The sequence below is a fragment of the Chelonia mydas genome, chromosome 3 (assembly GCF_015237465.2).
Source record: "Chelonia mydas isolate rCheMyd1 chromosome 3, rCheMyd1.pri.v2, whole genome shotgun sequence".
In the NCBI taxonomy this organism is placed as follows: Eukaryota; Metazoa; Chordata; order Testudines; family Cheloniidae; genus Chelonia; species Chelonia mydas.
In genome coordinates this window covers 124,367,805-124,382,853 of record NC_057851.1, presented here as the reverse complement: position 1 = coordinate 124,382,853, position 15,049 = coordinate 124,367,805, and positions in this window count along the sequence as shown.

Sequence of the window (15,049 nt, the reverse complement as noted above, 5' to 3'; positions counted from 1 at the left end):
ACTTAAACCCAGTGGATCCTGCCTGATGAAGTCAAGGCTGAATTTGATTCTCTATATTAATTTGGTATTAATTATTTACCATGTGCTTGATCCTTCATTCCTTATTCAGACAACATTCTCATTGACTTAAAGGTGAAATCTGTTTCAATGGGAACTGCAGGGTTGGGTGTGATATGACTTGAAGAAGAGTTCTGTGTGGCTTGAAAGCTTGTCTCTCTCACCAACAGAAGTTGGTCCAATAAAAGATATTACCGCACTCACCTTGTCTCTCTCATCTCCTGGGACCAAGGTAGCTACAACTGCACTGCATACATGAATTATCTTTGTTTTTCTCCTGTAACATGTGTAAATAGTTCTTACATCTGTTTATCATATACATATGCTGTAGTTTTTACATACAGCTGTTTGTTGTTTTGCTTGCAACAATGGCGAATACCTGATGCTTCAAAAGAAGATGAAAATACCAGTATGCACCTGCCTAACAGAGTTATTCTACACATTTGGGATGTGGTGGAGGAAATCCTCATTGACCGCAGCAGGTGATGAATTTCTCCCCTGCAGCATGAGTTCTGGTTTTCTTCTTATTTTAACTTGCACAGGATTAGGAATGGTCTCACAATTACCAACATCCTAGCATTGGACTGCTAAGAAGCAGCTGTCACAATAACATCTTAACTCTTTATGCTGCCATGCTTTCATAAACAGCAGTTACCACAGCGTCTGCTTGGCAGACTGGGAAAAACTGATTTAATTCCCTACTGGACTGACCCTGTCAGAGGCTCATTTTACATTTGCCCGTTGACATGTGCAAACAGCAGGGCTGCTGAGGTATAATCACAACAAGGCAACAGACTAAGTGGACTGGAAAGTAGTTGAAATACTGAGCCACATGATGTATGTTTTTATTATGATTAAAAGGAAGAGACAGGAGAAAAAACCCACCAATTGATTTCCTAACAATGTGACAGCAGGCAGGCTCAAATGGCTGTCAGTGTCAATACTCCCTGAAGCATGAGGCATCCTGAAAGATACTCTGTTGATCCTCTCATCCTCCCCCTTGACCCAAAGATGAAGATTGCCCCTCTTCTCTGCTCCTTTTAAGATTTGCCTCATGGGTACTATCTTGCACTGGGAGCTGCTAGCATAGACAGCAGAGCCCCATTGACTTCAGCTGGTCCATCACAAAGGAGTAGTGCTATGATGAAACACAGGTGGTTAAGAGTGCAGATCTTCTTTAATTAACTATTTTCCCTATGCTCCCACCGCATCCCTATGCCCTGCCTCTGGATCTTCCCTATGCTTCATCAAACATCTCTGTTCCCTTTTCACCTCCATACACTTCTGTCTCTTTGCTCAAGTGGAGCACTTGTATGGTATACTGGGGAATCTAAGGGGGAAGGGAAGTAAGCAGTACAGTTAGGGCACAAAAGGGGTGATTGCGGGTGATGGGACCGAGAATGTGATTGGCAACAGAGGTTCAAGGGAATGGAGTTGTATAGTCTGCCTGTTTGTGAAAGAGACAGAAGCCTAGTGATTCTATATTCAGGCATAGGTGCTTGAAAGGCTTCCCCTGTGCTGCTGCCTCTCTTCCCTGACTCACCAAGGCAGCAGAAGACTTGGAAGCCCTGAGGGCTGTCTCAGCTCTCTGGCATACCAGTGCACCAAGGAGCCACAGCAGCAGTGCTAGGAGAGCCATTCAAGTTCCAACGATTCCATGTAGAGACCCTGTTCTCCCCACCACCCCAGGTATCCAGCCAGCACACCAGTCTTTCCTTCGGGGTCCCTGTTGTCCCCGCTAAACCCCCTGTGCCTCAGCCCACACTCAGCTGTAACTACTTACCTCTCCAAATCCCTGTTCCCACCAATGGCTCCCTAAAGCTCTCTCCAATACAACCCCTTACGCCCCACTGGCCAGCCTCCCTCCTTGGTTCACATGGACTATGGTGAGCATACAGCGGCTGAGGCAGAAGTAGAGCTGGTCAGAACATGTTGACAAGTAGAAGAACACATTTTCATGTTTCCCCTTTGAAAACAGAAGTAATTGATCAAGCTCAGCAGTTTGTGTTACAATGAATAAGGGGAATGACTATTTATGCATTTAATTTTTTTTAAAAAGTCAGAAGTGGCTTAAATCCAAGATAACATCAGAATGTGTCATCTGAAATTTGGAGTTTGGGAGAATTTTTGTTTATCTGGAGGAACCTAAAGAAACTTTTAAAAGGGAAGACGCGTAACATGTTTACTGACTTTTGCAGAGGAAACATTTATTAAATAGCAATTACATAATATTCATTTGTCCGGAGAAGAGTTATTGTGCCAGATTTGGAAACAAAATGCAGTAATTAAGTTATTGAAAGAAAAACGTTTAGATTTTCTCAATCTCAACACAAACATAACTTATGCAGTTACTACTAATGCCGCCAGAGTACCAGAACAGATGGAATGTTACAGTTTGGTACTAAAAATATTTTCAGGCCTGGTCTAAAGCAACAAAACTAAATATTCCTCCCCTGCTCCCCCCATACAACTGAACACTACACTGGTTGACCCATTCATAGAATTTCATTAATCCTTGATGTCCTTCATGAACGAAGTTTAGGATTTCTCCTCTCATTTTGTTTGGAATTATGATGCAATTACCTTTAATCATGAGTCTATTTGACTTGCTTAGTTGTCCACACACTGCAAATTAGTCTCTTGTCACTTCCATAGTGTCCTTTAGCTACTTGGGTCAGTCACCCCAATGTAACTTAAAACTTCCTGAAGTTGCATGTCTGTTGAGGTTACTTTTTGTAGCTGAAGGAGTCTTCCCTGACACTTGTCTGCATGGGTCCACAGCTCCATGTATGCCTATCATCTTCAAGCTCAAAGATAGCAGAGTGAGATGCTGAACTCTGTGACACTGCTATTAACACATTTTTCCCAGGAACATATTTAGCAATTGGGTTAAATCACGTTAACTTTAGCAACAGACATTAGCATCTCAGCAATGCTTGATTCAGGTCTTTTCCTTTGATGAGGGTTACAAATGGTTTATGGTCTGATTAGTGTAAAACCGTCCAGTCCACATAAATATCTGTAAAAGTTTTTATGTGCCCATATGCTTGGCAGGAACTCATTTTCAATCTGTGCATATCATTTTTCTGTATTCTGTGCAAGAACAAAATGCCACTGGCTTCCGCTTAGAGCCACATTGTTGCAACAGTTATACCTCCTAGGCCATAGCTGCTTGTGTCTGCACTGACCACTGTGGGCTTATTCACACTGTAGTACTTGAGAACTTGAGCTGCTGAGATAATTGCTTTAACCTTTTTGAAGGCAATTTCTTGATTTGTCCCCCATAGACAAGATGAGTTGGACTTTAACAGTTCATTCAGTGGTTTTATCACTGTAGGAAGGTCTTTCAGGCATTAGTCAAGGTAGTTTACCACCCCCAGTTTAAGTCTCAATAATGGTATATTCGTTGGTGCATTCAATTCTTGAATTTCTTTTACTTTCTCAGGGCTAGGACTGATTCCATCTTTGTTGTCTGTCCCAAAAACTCCATTTGGAGTAGATGGAAAACACATTTTTCCTTGTTTAGCTTTGGTCCAGACTGACCGATTAGGCTTAAGAGTCCACTGAGAGTTTTGTTATGTTCTGCCATCGAATATCCATATATCAAATCTCTTCCATGAAAACCACAACTCCATTTGTGTTAGTTAACAATTCTGCCATCTTTTTTTGGAAAATTTCAAGTTATCTGGTAATCCCAAAAGATAATCTTCAGAAGCAAAATCTTCTCAAGAAAAATGTATGTGATAAATATAAATATCCTACTGAGTTCTTCCACCTTTCTCACTAGATCACCTTCGCTTCCACATTGCAGGTGAGAAGGCTGTTGGTCTGTGGTCCTTTGATTACCTACATTCTGAATGCATAGCTTTTGTTTTAGTAAGTTGTTTCTGTAGTGAAGTGGCCCATGCAGTTCAGAATACCTCTAGGGCTAGTCAGAGCTGTGTCAGGTGATTTCAGCTCTGAGAGGGGTTGAAGGTGATTGTAAATCCCTTCTGAGATTACTGTGAAGTCAGCTCCTGAGTCAATTTTAGGCCTGGTCTACACTAGGTAATCCACACCCCACGTGACAGTTTAACCAACCTAAACCCCAGTATAGACAGGAGAATTCTTCTGTTGACCTAGCTACTGCCTCTTGGGGAGGTGGAGTACCTATGCCGCCAGGAGAATCCCTCCTGTTGGCATAGGTAGTGTCTTCTCTGAAGTACTACAGCGGCAGCATAGCAGTATTTTAAGTGTAAGCAAGCCCTTAAAATCAATAGTCTTGCCATGAATTTTCAGTTTCACTCTATAGATCCCAGAAATAATAGTTTTTGACTATCTGTGATATATTAGTCAAGTCCTTGACTGCTTTGGTGCAGCAAACAGCTCAAAATGTTCATATTTCGTGCATTTATTACACAGTGCACCTCTGGTTGGGTGTGCATCATTTCTTGGGATATGACTGTTTCCTACACATTGTGCATGTAGGCTGTAATTTGTCCCTCATAGCTGGGGAGTTCTTTCCCCTTGCCTTGGGGGCTTTATGATAATGACTTTTAACACTCAAGTATCTGTTTATAGCTTCCAAGCTAGTTTCAGGTTTTTAAAGTTGCTTCTGCCTTTTGTTCAATTAATTCTGACAGCTTTGCTATCTGTATAGCTGTATCTAGATTTAATTCTCTTCAATTGTAACTGCTGTGAAAGGTTTTTATCTGTTAACCCAATAACTGGCCTGTCTGATATTTTCATGTTTTGCACTCCCTCCAAAAAAATTCAGTTTCAGCCAATGTATGCAGAGGTCTTATAAAACATTCAACATTTCCTCTGATTCCTGAATTCTCTGGTGAAAATATATCTTTCATAAAATACTTTTCTCTGAGGTATAACAAATGCATCAAACATAGCCAGAACCCTTTCATAGTCATCTTTGTGCCTGTCTTTAGTAAAGTCAAAGTATTTAAAGATATGCTTTGCCTGCTTCCCCACAGCATAAACTAAATATACCTGTATATCTCCAGGTTTTTTTTTGGTGTTTGTTTGCAATTCAAAATCGTGCAAAACACTGCTTCCAGTTGGTCCATTACAAAGGTTTTTCAAAGCTGAAGTTCTCTGAGGCATTGAAGAGTGGCATGTTGATGAGATATCACAACCTTTGTTGCTTTGTTTCTTCTGTTTCTGTTCTTAGTTTATTCCTGCCACCACATCATGTTCCTCTGTACCAGATATGGACTCATCACAGAGCTTGCTTATACACACCAGATGTGTTCATCATAAGATCCTTTAATGCCTTGCCAGGTATGTCTGAGGTTCATTTAACTAAGGTCTTTACACATAGCACCACCTAATGGCTGAATAGTATAATAGAGTTTAGCATGCTATTACAGGAATCACTGTTTTAATGTAGCTTATTATTCTTACATCTCTTTTCTGAACTCTTTCCAATTAGACCACATCTTGTTAAGAGTTTGACACTATAAGTGGAAACGGTATTCCTGTAAAAAAGTTCTCACCAATATTATATACAACAGTGATACCACCTTTCATTCTGTTTGACATTCCTCACTTTATATATAAAAGGATCGTATTAACTCTCAGCCACAGCATTGCACTTGGAGCTCACTAGGTTACTCACCATGACCCAAAGCGCATTTCAAAGTTACTACTTTCCAAACACAGTCCCCCATCTTGTAAGTGTGCTCCTGAATTCATTGTTCCTAGCTGTATGGCTTTGCCTTTTGAGGTTGAATGTTGTTCAAATGAGCCTCTCTTTCCAAGTGATCCAAACCATTCTGTAGAACTCATCTGTCCCTATCATTTATCATTCCAATTTGTGTCATATGCAAACTTTACCAGCAATGATTTTATAGTCTTTCAGATCATTGATAAGGATATTTAATAACTTTGAGCCAAGAACAGATCCCTGTGGGATGCCACTAGAAACACTGCATTGGATGGAGATTTCCCCATTTACAACTGCTAAAGAAGAAGATGGAAGTAATAAGACAAGAAATCATTCATGATAATTTCAAGTTTTAGAAAATATAGTAGATGGACCTCTATACATTCTGGAGATCACACTGGAAAAACATCCTAGAACAATGAAAATAAGGTAATTTAACATTTTATAACATGTAATGTAACTGCAAAAAAAATCTGTCATTCAAGAAAAGGCTTTTGGGTGGATGAAGAAGAGGATTAGAGAAAAGAAAAGGAGACCATTTCAATTAGTAAATCCCTACTGAGGAAAAATCTTCAGAATTTCATGGAAAAAACAACATTAGGTCAAATAAGCTATTTTAAGTAAAGTTAGTGCTTTGGAAGTACCAGATTGACAGCTGAAGTTCATTATTGATCCACCAATAAGACTAACTATGGACAACAACAATGCAAGCCTCATCATCCTTTCTTAGCAATATGCCTCATATTGGACCTGGAGGGGCTATCATAGAGTGGACAGGGTAATTACTTCTCCATGTTCATTTAGTTTATTAACAAGAGTGCCAAATAATACTAAGTGTGGTGATGATTTTTTGTAATGTTGACACCTGTCCACTAGGAACCAGCTGAGAACAGCCAATCCATGTCACATGGGCCACCAAAAAGTCCATCTTATAGATTGTGAGAGGTGACCTACATGTGAAAGGCTTCCATCTCATACACAGACAGAACGATAAAACAAGAAGTTGCTACAGGGACATAAACAGCCAATTTGTATTTGTATGAACAATTATTAAATCTCAGAATCCAAAGAAACTGTAGTACAAATACACAGGTACAAATGAGAAGAAAATTTGTCTAAGCTTCTTTGGAAAGGATGTATTTTTGCCCTTTGTGTGTTTTGCTTGCTATCTAGTAATATATTCACTCAAAATTAAAGAGAGTGAACAGGAATAAAGGCAAGGGATTTTCCCCTATGAATTTCACCGGAGAGCAAGTGCCAAACTCCTGTAGGCCTCTTTGAAAATTCCAACCAGTGTTTAAAAACTCAACCATCTATTGACATGAAGGACTGTAGGTGAAGTACTGTATAGAAAAAAAAAGCAGGTCCACAGGAAAGACAGGATGATGTGACTGTAAATCTATGATAGTAAAACAAAAGATTGCTCAGAATAAGATTGAAATGTTTTACAGTCACTGAAGCTGCATAGTCATGCAGGGAGACAATGTAGGCCCTAAAAGAAGAAAGATAACTGACAGAAATGACCATTGCTTTAAAAAAAGAGGAAAAATCCAAGAGCCACTTAGTTTCAGGCACTGATGAACATGAGACCTAAATTTCCTAGAGTATGACAGTAAAAGCACTTATACCAGGTAAGAGAACATCTAAATACTTTAAATCTCCAGGACAAGATATCAAGATTAAATGGCCAGATGTTGAAGAAATTGTGGAGAGCTACAAAAATCTAGAGCAGCTATATTTTAAACTTCATTGGAGAGGGGAGCTGTTGATGGGTTGGCGAATAGGTAAATATAAAGTGCGTTTAAAACCAATCATGGGGAGATCCAAAAAACCAAAGTCCCCCCCCCCTCCAAAAATTAGGCTACACCACTGGGGAAGATACTGGAAACATTCTTCAGGGACAGGGTAGAGCAACTCCTACCGATATTTTATCTGTGAGCTACCAAACAAAAGATTATACCCATTCAATTTTCTCTTAGACCTAGTTGTATATTAAGATGAAATACAGATTACTAAAACTAATGGGTTAACCAAATGTTTGCTATAATAATACACAGATGAGGCATTTATTAGTCACTTGACACAGATAGGGAATTCCTATAACTGTGTTGAATATATTTGGGATTTACAGTTATACAGATCTATGGAAAAGCTTCTTTAATGGATTTCCTTCCCAATACACCCTCTAGTACACAAAGCACTAACCCATATCATATGCTGCTCAGAGATCAGCAACAACACACAAAATGTTATGTAAACCTGGTACACAGCTGTTAGATTTGGTACTTACCAGCTAGTCAGCAGCTGCCAGGACTCTGATGGGGGCAGAGGGGTGTGAGGATATCCACAGCTGTGCACAGTGAGTTAAAATACAGAACCTAGTCAGTGCCCTGAGTAGAGGGTAGCTGAGTGCTGTATGGTCCCACGGGGAGATTAGAGACAGAGTATGTCTCCAAAGAAGCAGAGTTTCTCCCTGAGCAACTCTGGGCTAAGGAGACTGAACAGATTGCACTGTCCTTTAGTACACTGCAGATAACTTGCCTCCTCCTCACCCCCTTTGGCTCCTGAGTATGGGGACTGAACTTATGGCAGAGTCTTGCATGGGCAACAAAGAGAGGAGGCTCCTTGGGCACTCCTTCTCCATGTGCACCTGTGGAGCAGTCTTGTCATAACCTAGCCCAGAGAGTGGCCCATTACTCCTCCTCTCCAAACTCAGTCATTAGAGCTGTGTTACAAACATCAAATATGTATTACAGTCACTACCCCACTAGGAAGAGGGAGATTGTTTTTGTTGGAATTAAATGGGAATAAGTACAGTGACACTCATCAACCCTACATATAACACCGGCTGCACAATTTGGGGCTCAGATGTTTTAGACTTTGTTTACAAAAGAGGTGACTAGGTCACTTGTGTGTAATGTTTCATGTTGCGCTCAGTGTTTTTGAAAGGCTAGCGGCATCACATTGTTTGTCTTCAGGATATATGTGTATTTATTTTTTTGCGGGACAGTATGTAATTCAATAGTAGCAACAGCAGCAGCATTGTAGGAATACTACAGCATGTACTTTCCACCTTTGCGTCTGTGGGACACAAATGTAGGTGTATTGTTATCTTTTCGCATGATTATGTTTAATGTTTTGTTTCAGACTAGTAGCCTATGTTAGCTGAGGAGATACGATTTGAATGAACTGTAAAAACATATGTGACTGTCAAACTGTAGTAACATGGTTGAATCGGTAGAGAACTGGGTACAGTGAAAGATCTTGTTCACGGTACCCAACAGCTGGAAAATACAGATGGCATTTAGATTGGGATATGCACTGAATTTCTTTGGGGGAACCTACAGCAAGAGAAAGGGCCTGATTCTCCATGACGCTGCACCATGTGTAGTCTCATACACCCACGCAAAGTGAATGTGCAATGCTAGCACACGGGAATATTAGCCTTTTACACCCAGTTTGCACTGCTGTAAGTGACTATGCAAGATGCAGAGCAACACAGAATCAAGCCCACCCTACTGCTGTTGAGGACTAACACTTTAAAGGGAAATGACTGCAGAAATAATCCTAATAAAAACAAGACAGGGTATTTTTAATTTGAGTGAAAAATGAGAACATTAAAATAATATTTCATATAAAATCATGATATTGGCTTTCAGTAGAATGTACATTTGTTTCTACAGCTGCAGACCAGCTCATATTTTACTTTATTTTAAGCTACTTCAGTAGCACCTTTTATAGCCAGACCAAAAATATGAAAATAATTCAAGATATTTATTTACTTAGGATTCAATCTTGGATGAACTCTTGGCTCCAGACAATGAATTTCATGTACATACTCTATATACAGAGTACACCCTTTCTCTAGGTTGCCTTCTCCATTCACACACCTTCAACTAGCATCTCCATGTAGATGACTCAGAAATCTGCTTTTCACTCCTGACCTGTTTCTCTTCATCTGATACCACATCTTACCCTACCCCTCTAACATCACCTCTTGGATGACACACCACTAACTTAAAGTTAATATGGTGAAGACTGAACTCTTTATTTTATTGCCCACTCCTCCATTTCATCGTCACTTTGGAAACTATCAATCTCCTCCTTATTACTCAGGCTCCTAATCTGAGAGTCACCTGTGATTCTGCCCTCTCTAGAGCCACATATTCAAACTGTGTCCAAATCTTGCTGCTTCTTCACACATCATAGCTCTAAAGTTTAGCCTTTTCTCTGCCCACACAGCTAAAACTCCTATCTGATCATCGCAAACGCCTCCATTTTCGGCTTCCTGACAGCCATTTTCTCCCTTGAGGAGCAATCAAGATGCTGCTGGTAAAATAATCTTTGTGGCCTGTTATTCTGACCATGTCCTGCCCTCTTTGAATTTGATCCTGTGCTCACTGATGTCAATGGTAAAACTCCCAGTAACTTCAATTGCATAGTATCAGGCCTTGTGAGTCATCCACTGGCTCCCACTTGTGCACTGCATCCAATATGAGCTTCTGATCCTTCCCTTTAAGGTTGTTCACAATTTAGCCGTTCCCTGCTTAGCCACTCTTGCATCTCGTTGTATTTCCCCTTGTCACCTTTACTCTGCCAATGATGGCAGCTTCCAACCACAGTTTCTCCATTTCTCCTAAACGCATCTTCTAGCTTTCCTTTTTCAAGCTGCCACTGTAGATAGCACATCCTCTTCAAAAATAGTCCATAAAACCCTGTCCTCAAGATTCACTTATACTGTAATGCTGCAGAAGATGGCTCTGCAGATATCCAGACAGACTTCTGGTATCTATCTTAATTACAGCATATAATTTATTAAAACCCCTACCAACTCAAAACCATCTATCTGGGTACACAACTGGTCTATGTAAATATGTGATTACTGTTTTCCTTGTCTTGCTTTCCCTATTCTTACCGACTGTTTGTTATGCCAACTTGATATATCGTGGCTTAGATTGTAAACTTTTCCGAACAGGGATTGCTTTCCTGTGTTAGTACCGCAGCTAGCATATTGGTACCTCAATGGGGTCTCAAAACACTACCATATTTATTTATATATTAAGACTATATCATCAAATGATCTTCACGATAAAGCCATTAAAGCTGCTTAAATGCAGCTATCCGTGACACAATAATCCAGAGCGAAGTCAATGCACTGCCATATTGATACCCTTATCTACCTAAATGTCATCCTCCCCCCAAAAACAAACAAGTCAACCAAGAGACAAAGGAAAACCCTAAAACAACCACACCCCTACCAGAGTGTTTATTATCCCAAAAAAGGAAGAGCCCAGACTTCATGAACTCTGCTGGAAGGTCATTATTGCTGTCGATTTAACATGGAAAATGCTGAGATATTCCTGTGATGGGCAGCAGTGCAGGATGGATGAGGAAAGATTTCAGTCCCTTTTGCTTTAGTAACTGCAGCATAGCAACTGTACTGCATATGAATAGATAGCCTTCGCATAGCCTTAGCTGCATATGAAAAGATCTTCAGACATTGCCAACCCCAATATCCAAAAATGAATCTGATCCAAAAACTATGAGATGGCCTTAAAAATCATTAGATTTAAAATAATTATTTGATTTTCAGCTTTTGAACCAGTAGGATACAAAACTGGGACATGTTTTCAAGCTTTTCTCTTCAACCATGAGGGCTACAAACTTATAAAATCCCAGGATTCCAGGTGCAGGGGCTTTAAAGAAAACAAATATTTTGAGATTTGCAATACAATAATCAGCAACACTGGTATTATAACCAACCCCTCTGCAGGTTTTCCATGAGTTCTACAGTACACCAGGCTCATCTAAGTGTCTGGTAGCATATGCTGTATACCACAAGATTTGAAGCACATATTGTAGATGCTCCAAGCTCTAGGTTTTATGGGCTCTAGCCTAGGTGAGTCTCCATCAACATCAAGTCAGCAACATAAGAGTGTTACTAGGGCTGGAAAAATAAGAATACGAATACCCTAAGCACAATGGCTTTTACAAAAAAGCAGCCTAACAATACCTAACTCATCTTCTAAGGGCAGTCCAGGAAAAGGTATAGAGTTAAGAACCAGCGTGGGCCGCTCCAAATCATCTTCTTGCTGTCACACGAGCAGTTGTATCGATGTCTGTATCCTGCTTCTGCTACTGTGGTCCTACCCGAGGAACAGGCTGCTTCCCTGTCCACCTTTCAGATGTCAGGCTGCCTGGCTTTCCCTCCCCAGCCAGCCCCCAGGATGTTGCTCCTGCTAGCATACAGTATCTTTCTCGCCAGTGCTTGATCCCAATTCCCTCTAACTTCAGGATGTTGCTTCCTTTTTCTGTACTCTACGGATTAAGGTGCCCTCTACTGGCTGGATGTTGAACTGGGCACACAATGCCCTACACTTGCTGTATCCAGCTGTGGGGAGTGAAGGGACCTAGTAATGAGCCAGCAAGTTCATTATGGTATTAGCGGGGGGAGCGGGGGGGAATATTGTTGAACTGAAATTCCATCACTTACCAAGAAATATTTAATTGGTCTTAGATATGAAATATTGAAACATCTGGCTTCCATTAGCTAGGAACAACTGATCAAATTCAGATCTTATGTGACTGCTACTCTACTGACTTCAGTAGAGCATCCTTTCCTCTCCATCCACACAGCTAAGGCACTTATCCAGGCCCCACATCATCTTGTGTCTCAAACAGTGCAACCTCCTTGCAAATGCAATCTTGCCTGGCTTATATTTTATCTAATTGCTGCTGAAGAAGTCATTTTCCTGGCTCATTGTTTCCGCCATATCATCCCTGTCTTTCCACCCCTCCTCTGGCTTCTCCTTCACCACCACATCAAACACAAACTACTCCTGTTCGCTTTCAAGGTCCTTCACAACCTATTTGCTATTGATACTTGCACCCCAACTCAGGGGCATGCACAGGAATTTAAATTTCACTGCTTTTGGGGGAGCGTGCAGAGAAGTTCTGTGCCCTCACTGATTATTAGGGGGGCTATGGCCCTGCTTGACCCCCCCCCCGCCCTTTGTGCACACACTGTCCCTACTTTGACTCTTCAATGATTCCAGCTTCATTTCCCCATTTGTTAAGTGTTCAAACAATATCTCTGTGCTTTCTTCCAGGATGCCCCTCATGCATGAGTGTATCTCCCCATCTTCAAACATTGACAAAACCCCATAATCCTTTGTCAAATCCCTCCTTAAAATTCTGCTCCACGGTAGACTTGTTTCTGCCTACAAAAACTTGACAACAGCTAGGCTGCTGGTGTGTTGTGACCACTGTTTTTCATGCTGACTAGTACTGTCTCATTGTTTCCTTGTGTTCCCCCAGGTTGTTTATTGTATCCATCTATTCTCTTGTCTTATACTTGAACTGTAAGCTCTTTGGGGCAAGGACTGTCTTTACTATGCTTGTACAGTGCCTAACACAGTGGGGGCCTGGTCCATGTCTGGGGCCCCCAGGTGCTACTGCAGTACTAGTAGTAGTAACTAATAAGTGCAACCCACTTTTTCCCTTTATTCCATCAACTGGGGTTGGGTTGCTGTGCAAGCATCCACCATCTTAGTCTGTCTGAGGTAGCACTAAGATCCCCCTGTGTACCATCTTCTTTGCTGTAATCCATCCATCGCTTCCTTTCCTACCATGCTATCTTCAGGCCCCCATCATTGATCCTCTGCATGTGTCCAAACCAGCGAAGTTACCCTTCCTGGATTTTCTTAGCCACACCACCGGCTTTAACTTCTATCGTAATGCTTTCATTTCAAAATCTGTAATCAGTTCAACCTACATACTCAGAAAACCCCTTATTTTACTTTTCAGGGCCATGTTTAGGTAATTTAATATTTTGGCATTAAGCTCTCTATTAAACAACAATTTTAAAGAATTTAGTTTCAGAGTAGCAGCCGTGTTAGTCTGTATTCGCAAAAAGAAAAGGAGTACTTGTGGCACCTTAGAGACTAACCAATTTATCTGAGCATAAGAATTTAGTGTATGTCTGAATCTATTCTTCCTTTTTTCACTCCTTTTTTCTTTCAACCAACTACATATCTTGAGCTGCCTTTTTCTCCTTATTTTTCTGTCCTCCAACCCTCAACTCATTTTCCTGTAGCTTATATTTTTTTCCACCTAAATCTCTTGGAACCATTGCAGTGCCAAGTGATGGAGTTCATTTCATGTATTCAGTAATTTTGATTGATGCATTTTTATGTAAGTTCTTTGTATAAGGTTTTCCTTATTGCTTTTCCAAATTGTTTAAATGACAGAGTGCCAGTATTTTATGGCCCTAAGCATTTAGCGCTAGCTTGTGCTTATTAAGCACAGCCCAGTGGGAGCATGTGGAACTGAAACAACCTTAGGGGCGCATTCTGCCTCAGTGAAACAGAATTCCTCGTCACTTCCCAGCACACAGGGGGAACACCTGCTACCATTCCTTTTATGGGGTGAAGCCTGCTCCTCACTGCATGCTGGTCCCACTGAGGGCTGGAGCTTGAGGTCATGAGGCCCATCCTTGCTCCTAAAGTGCACCAATGGGGGAGGAGGTGCAGAACAGTCCCTATTCTTCCTTGAGTTAAGGGCTCACTGAAATTGCAGTCCCTCCTGTGGGAAGCATAAATAGGAAGAGATGACAAACAAACCTTCTCCTTCACTACCACTGTGTGCCTCAACCTTAATAAGCATATATATATGATTTATGTAACTTCTTGCAACTCGAGCAATTGATGATGGAAAACTGGAGCAAGGGATATTCAGATTAGCTACTGACAAAAAAAAATGCAAAGAACTAAACTGCTAAATACTTTTCAGATTTCCCCTAGAATTGTTTTTCCTCCCTTTTGTGGGGAAAAAAAGCTTTCCATATGAAAATGCCAGTTTGAGATACATCTGGATTACATCATACAGTCTCCACACTGTGGACTTGGCTCATCTGAGATATTCTTACCTTCATTTTGTGAAACATTTCCAGACAGCATCTTTCACTCTCTCAGAGGTTATATCAATTGAACATGTTAAGGTTTCTTTCAATGGCACTCTTCTGTGACCTTAGTATAAAGGGATTTCTGCCACTTTCCCCGTGTGAAAGGCAATGGAAGAGGAGGACAAACCTGTCTTTCAGAGAAGCCAAAACTGAAGTCCTGGAGTCAGGTAGTATTCAAAGATCCCATTGCACATTTCTCAAGAGTTAGGGATGATTAACCTTGGTATCTTGGCCAGATTCCAAACTGGCTAATTCTATTCTGTTCAGACAAATTCCCCTCAGAAATGGAAAATAGCTAGAAGTCTGTACTTTCTTTCCTGCATATTACTGTGTGGCATCACTCATGCACAAGACCTGCTGTGTTCTATTTC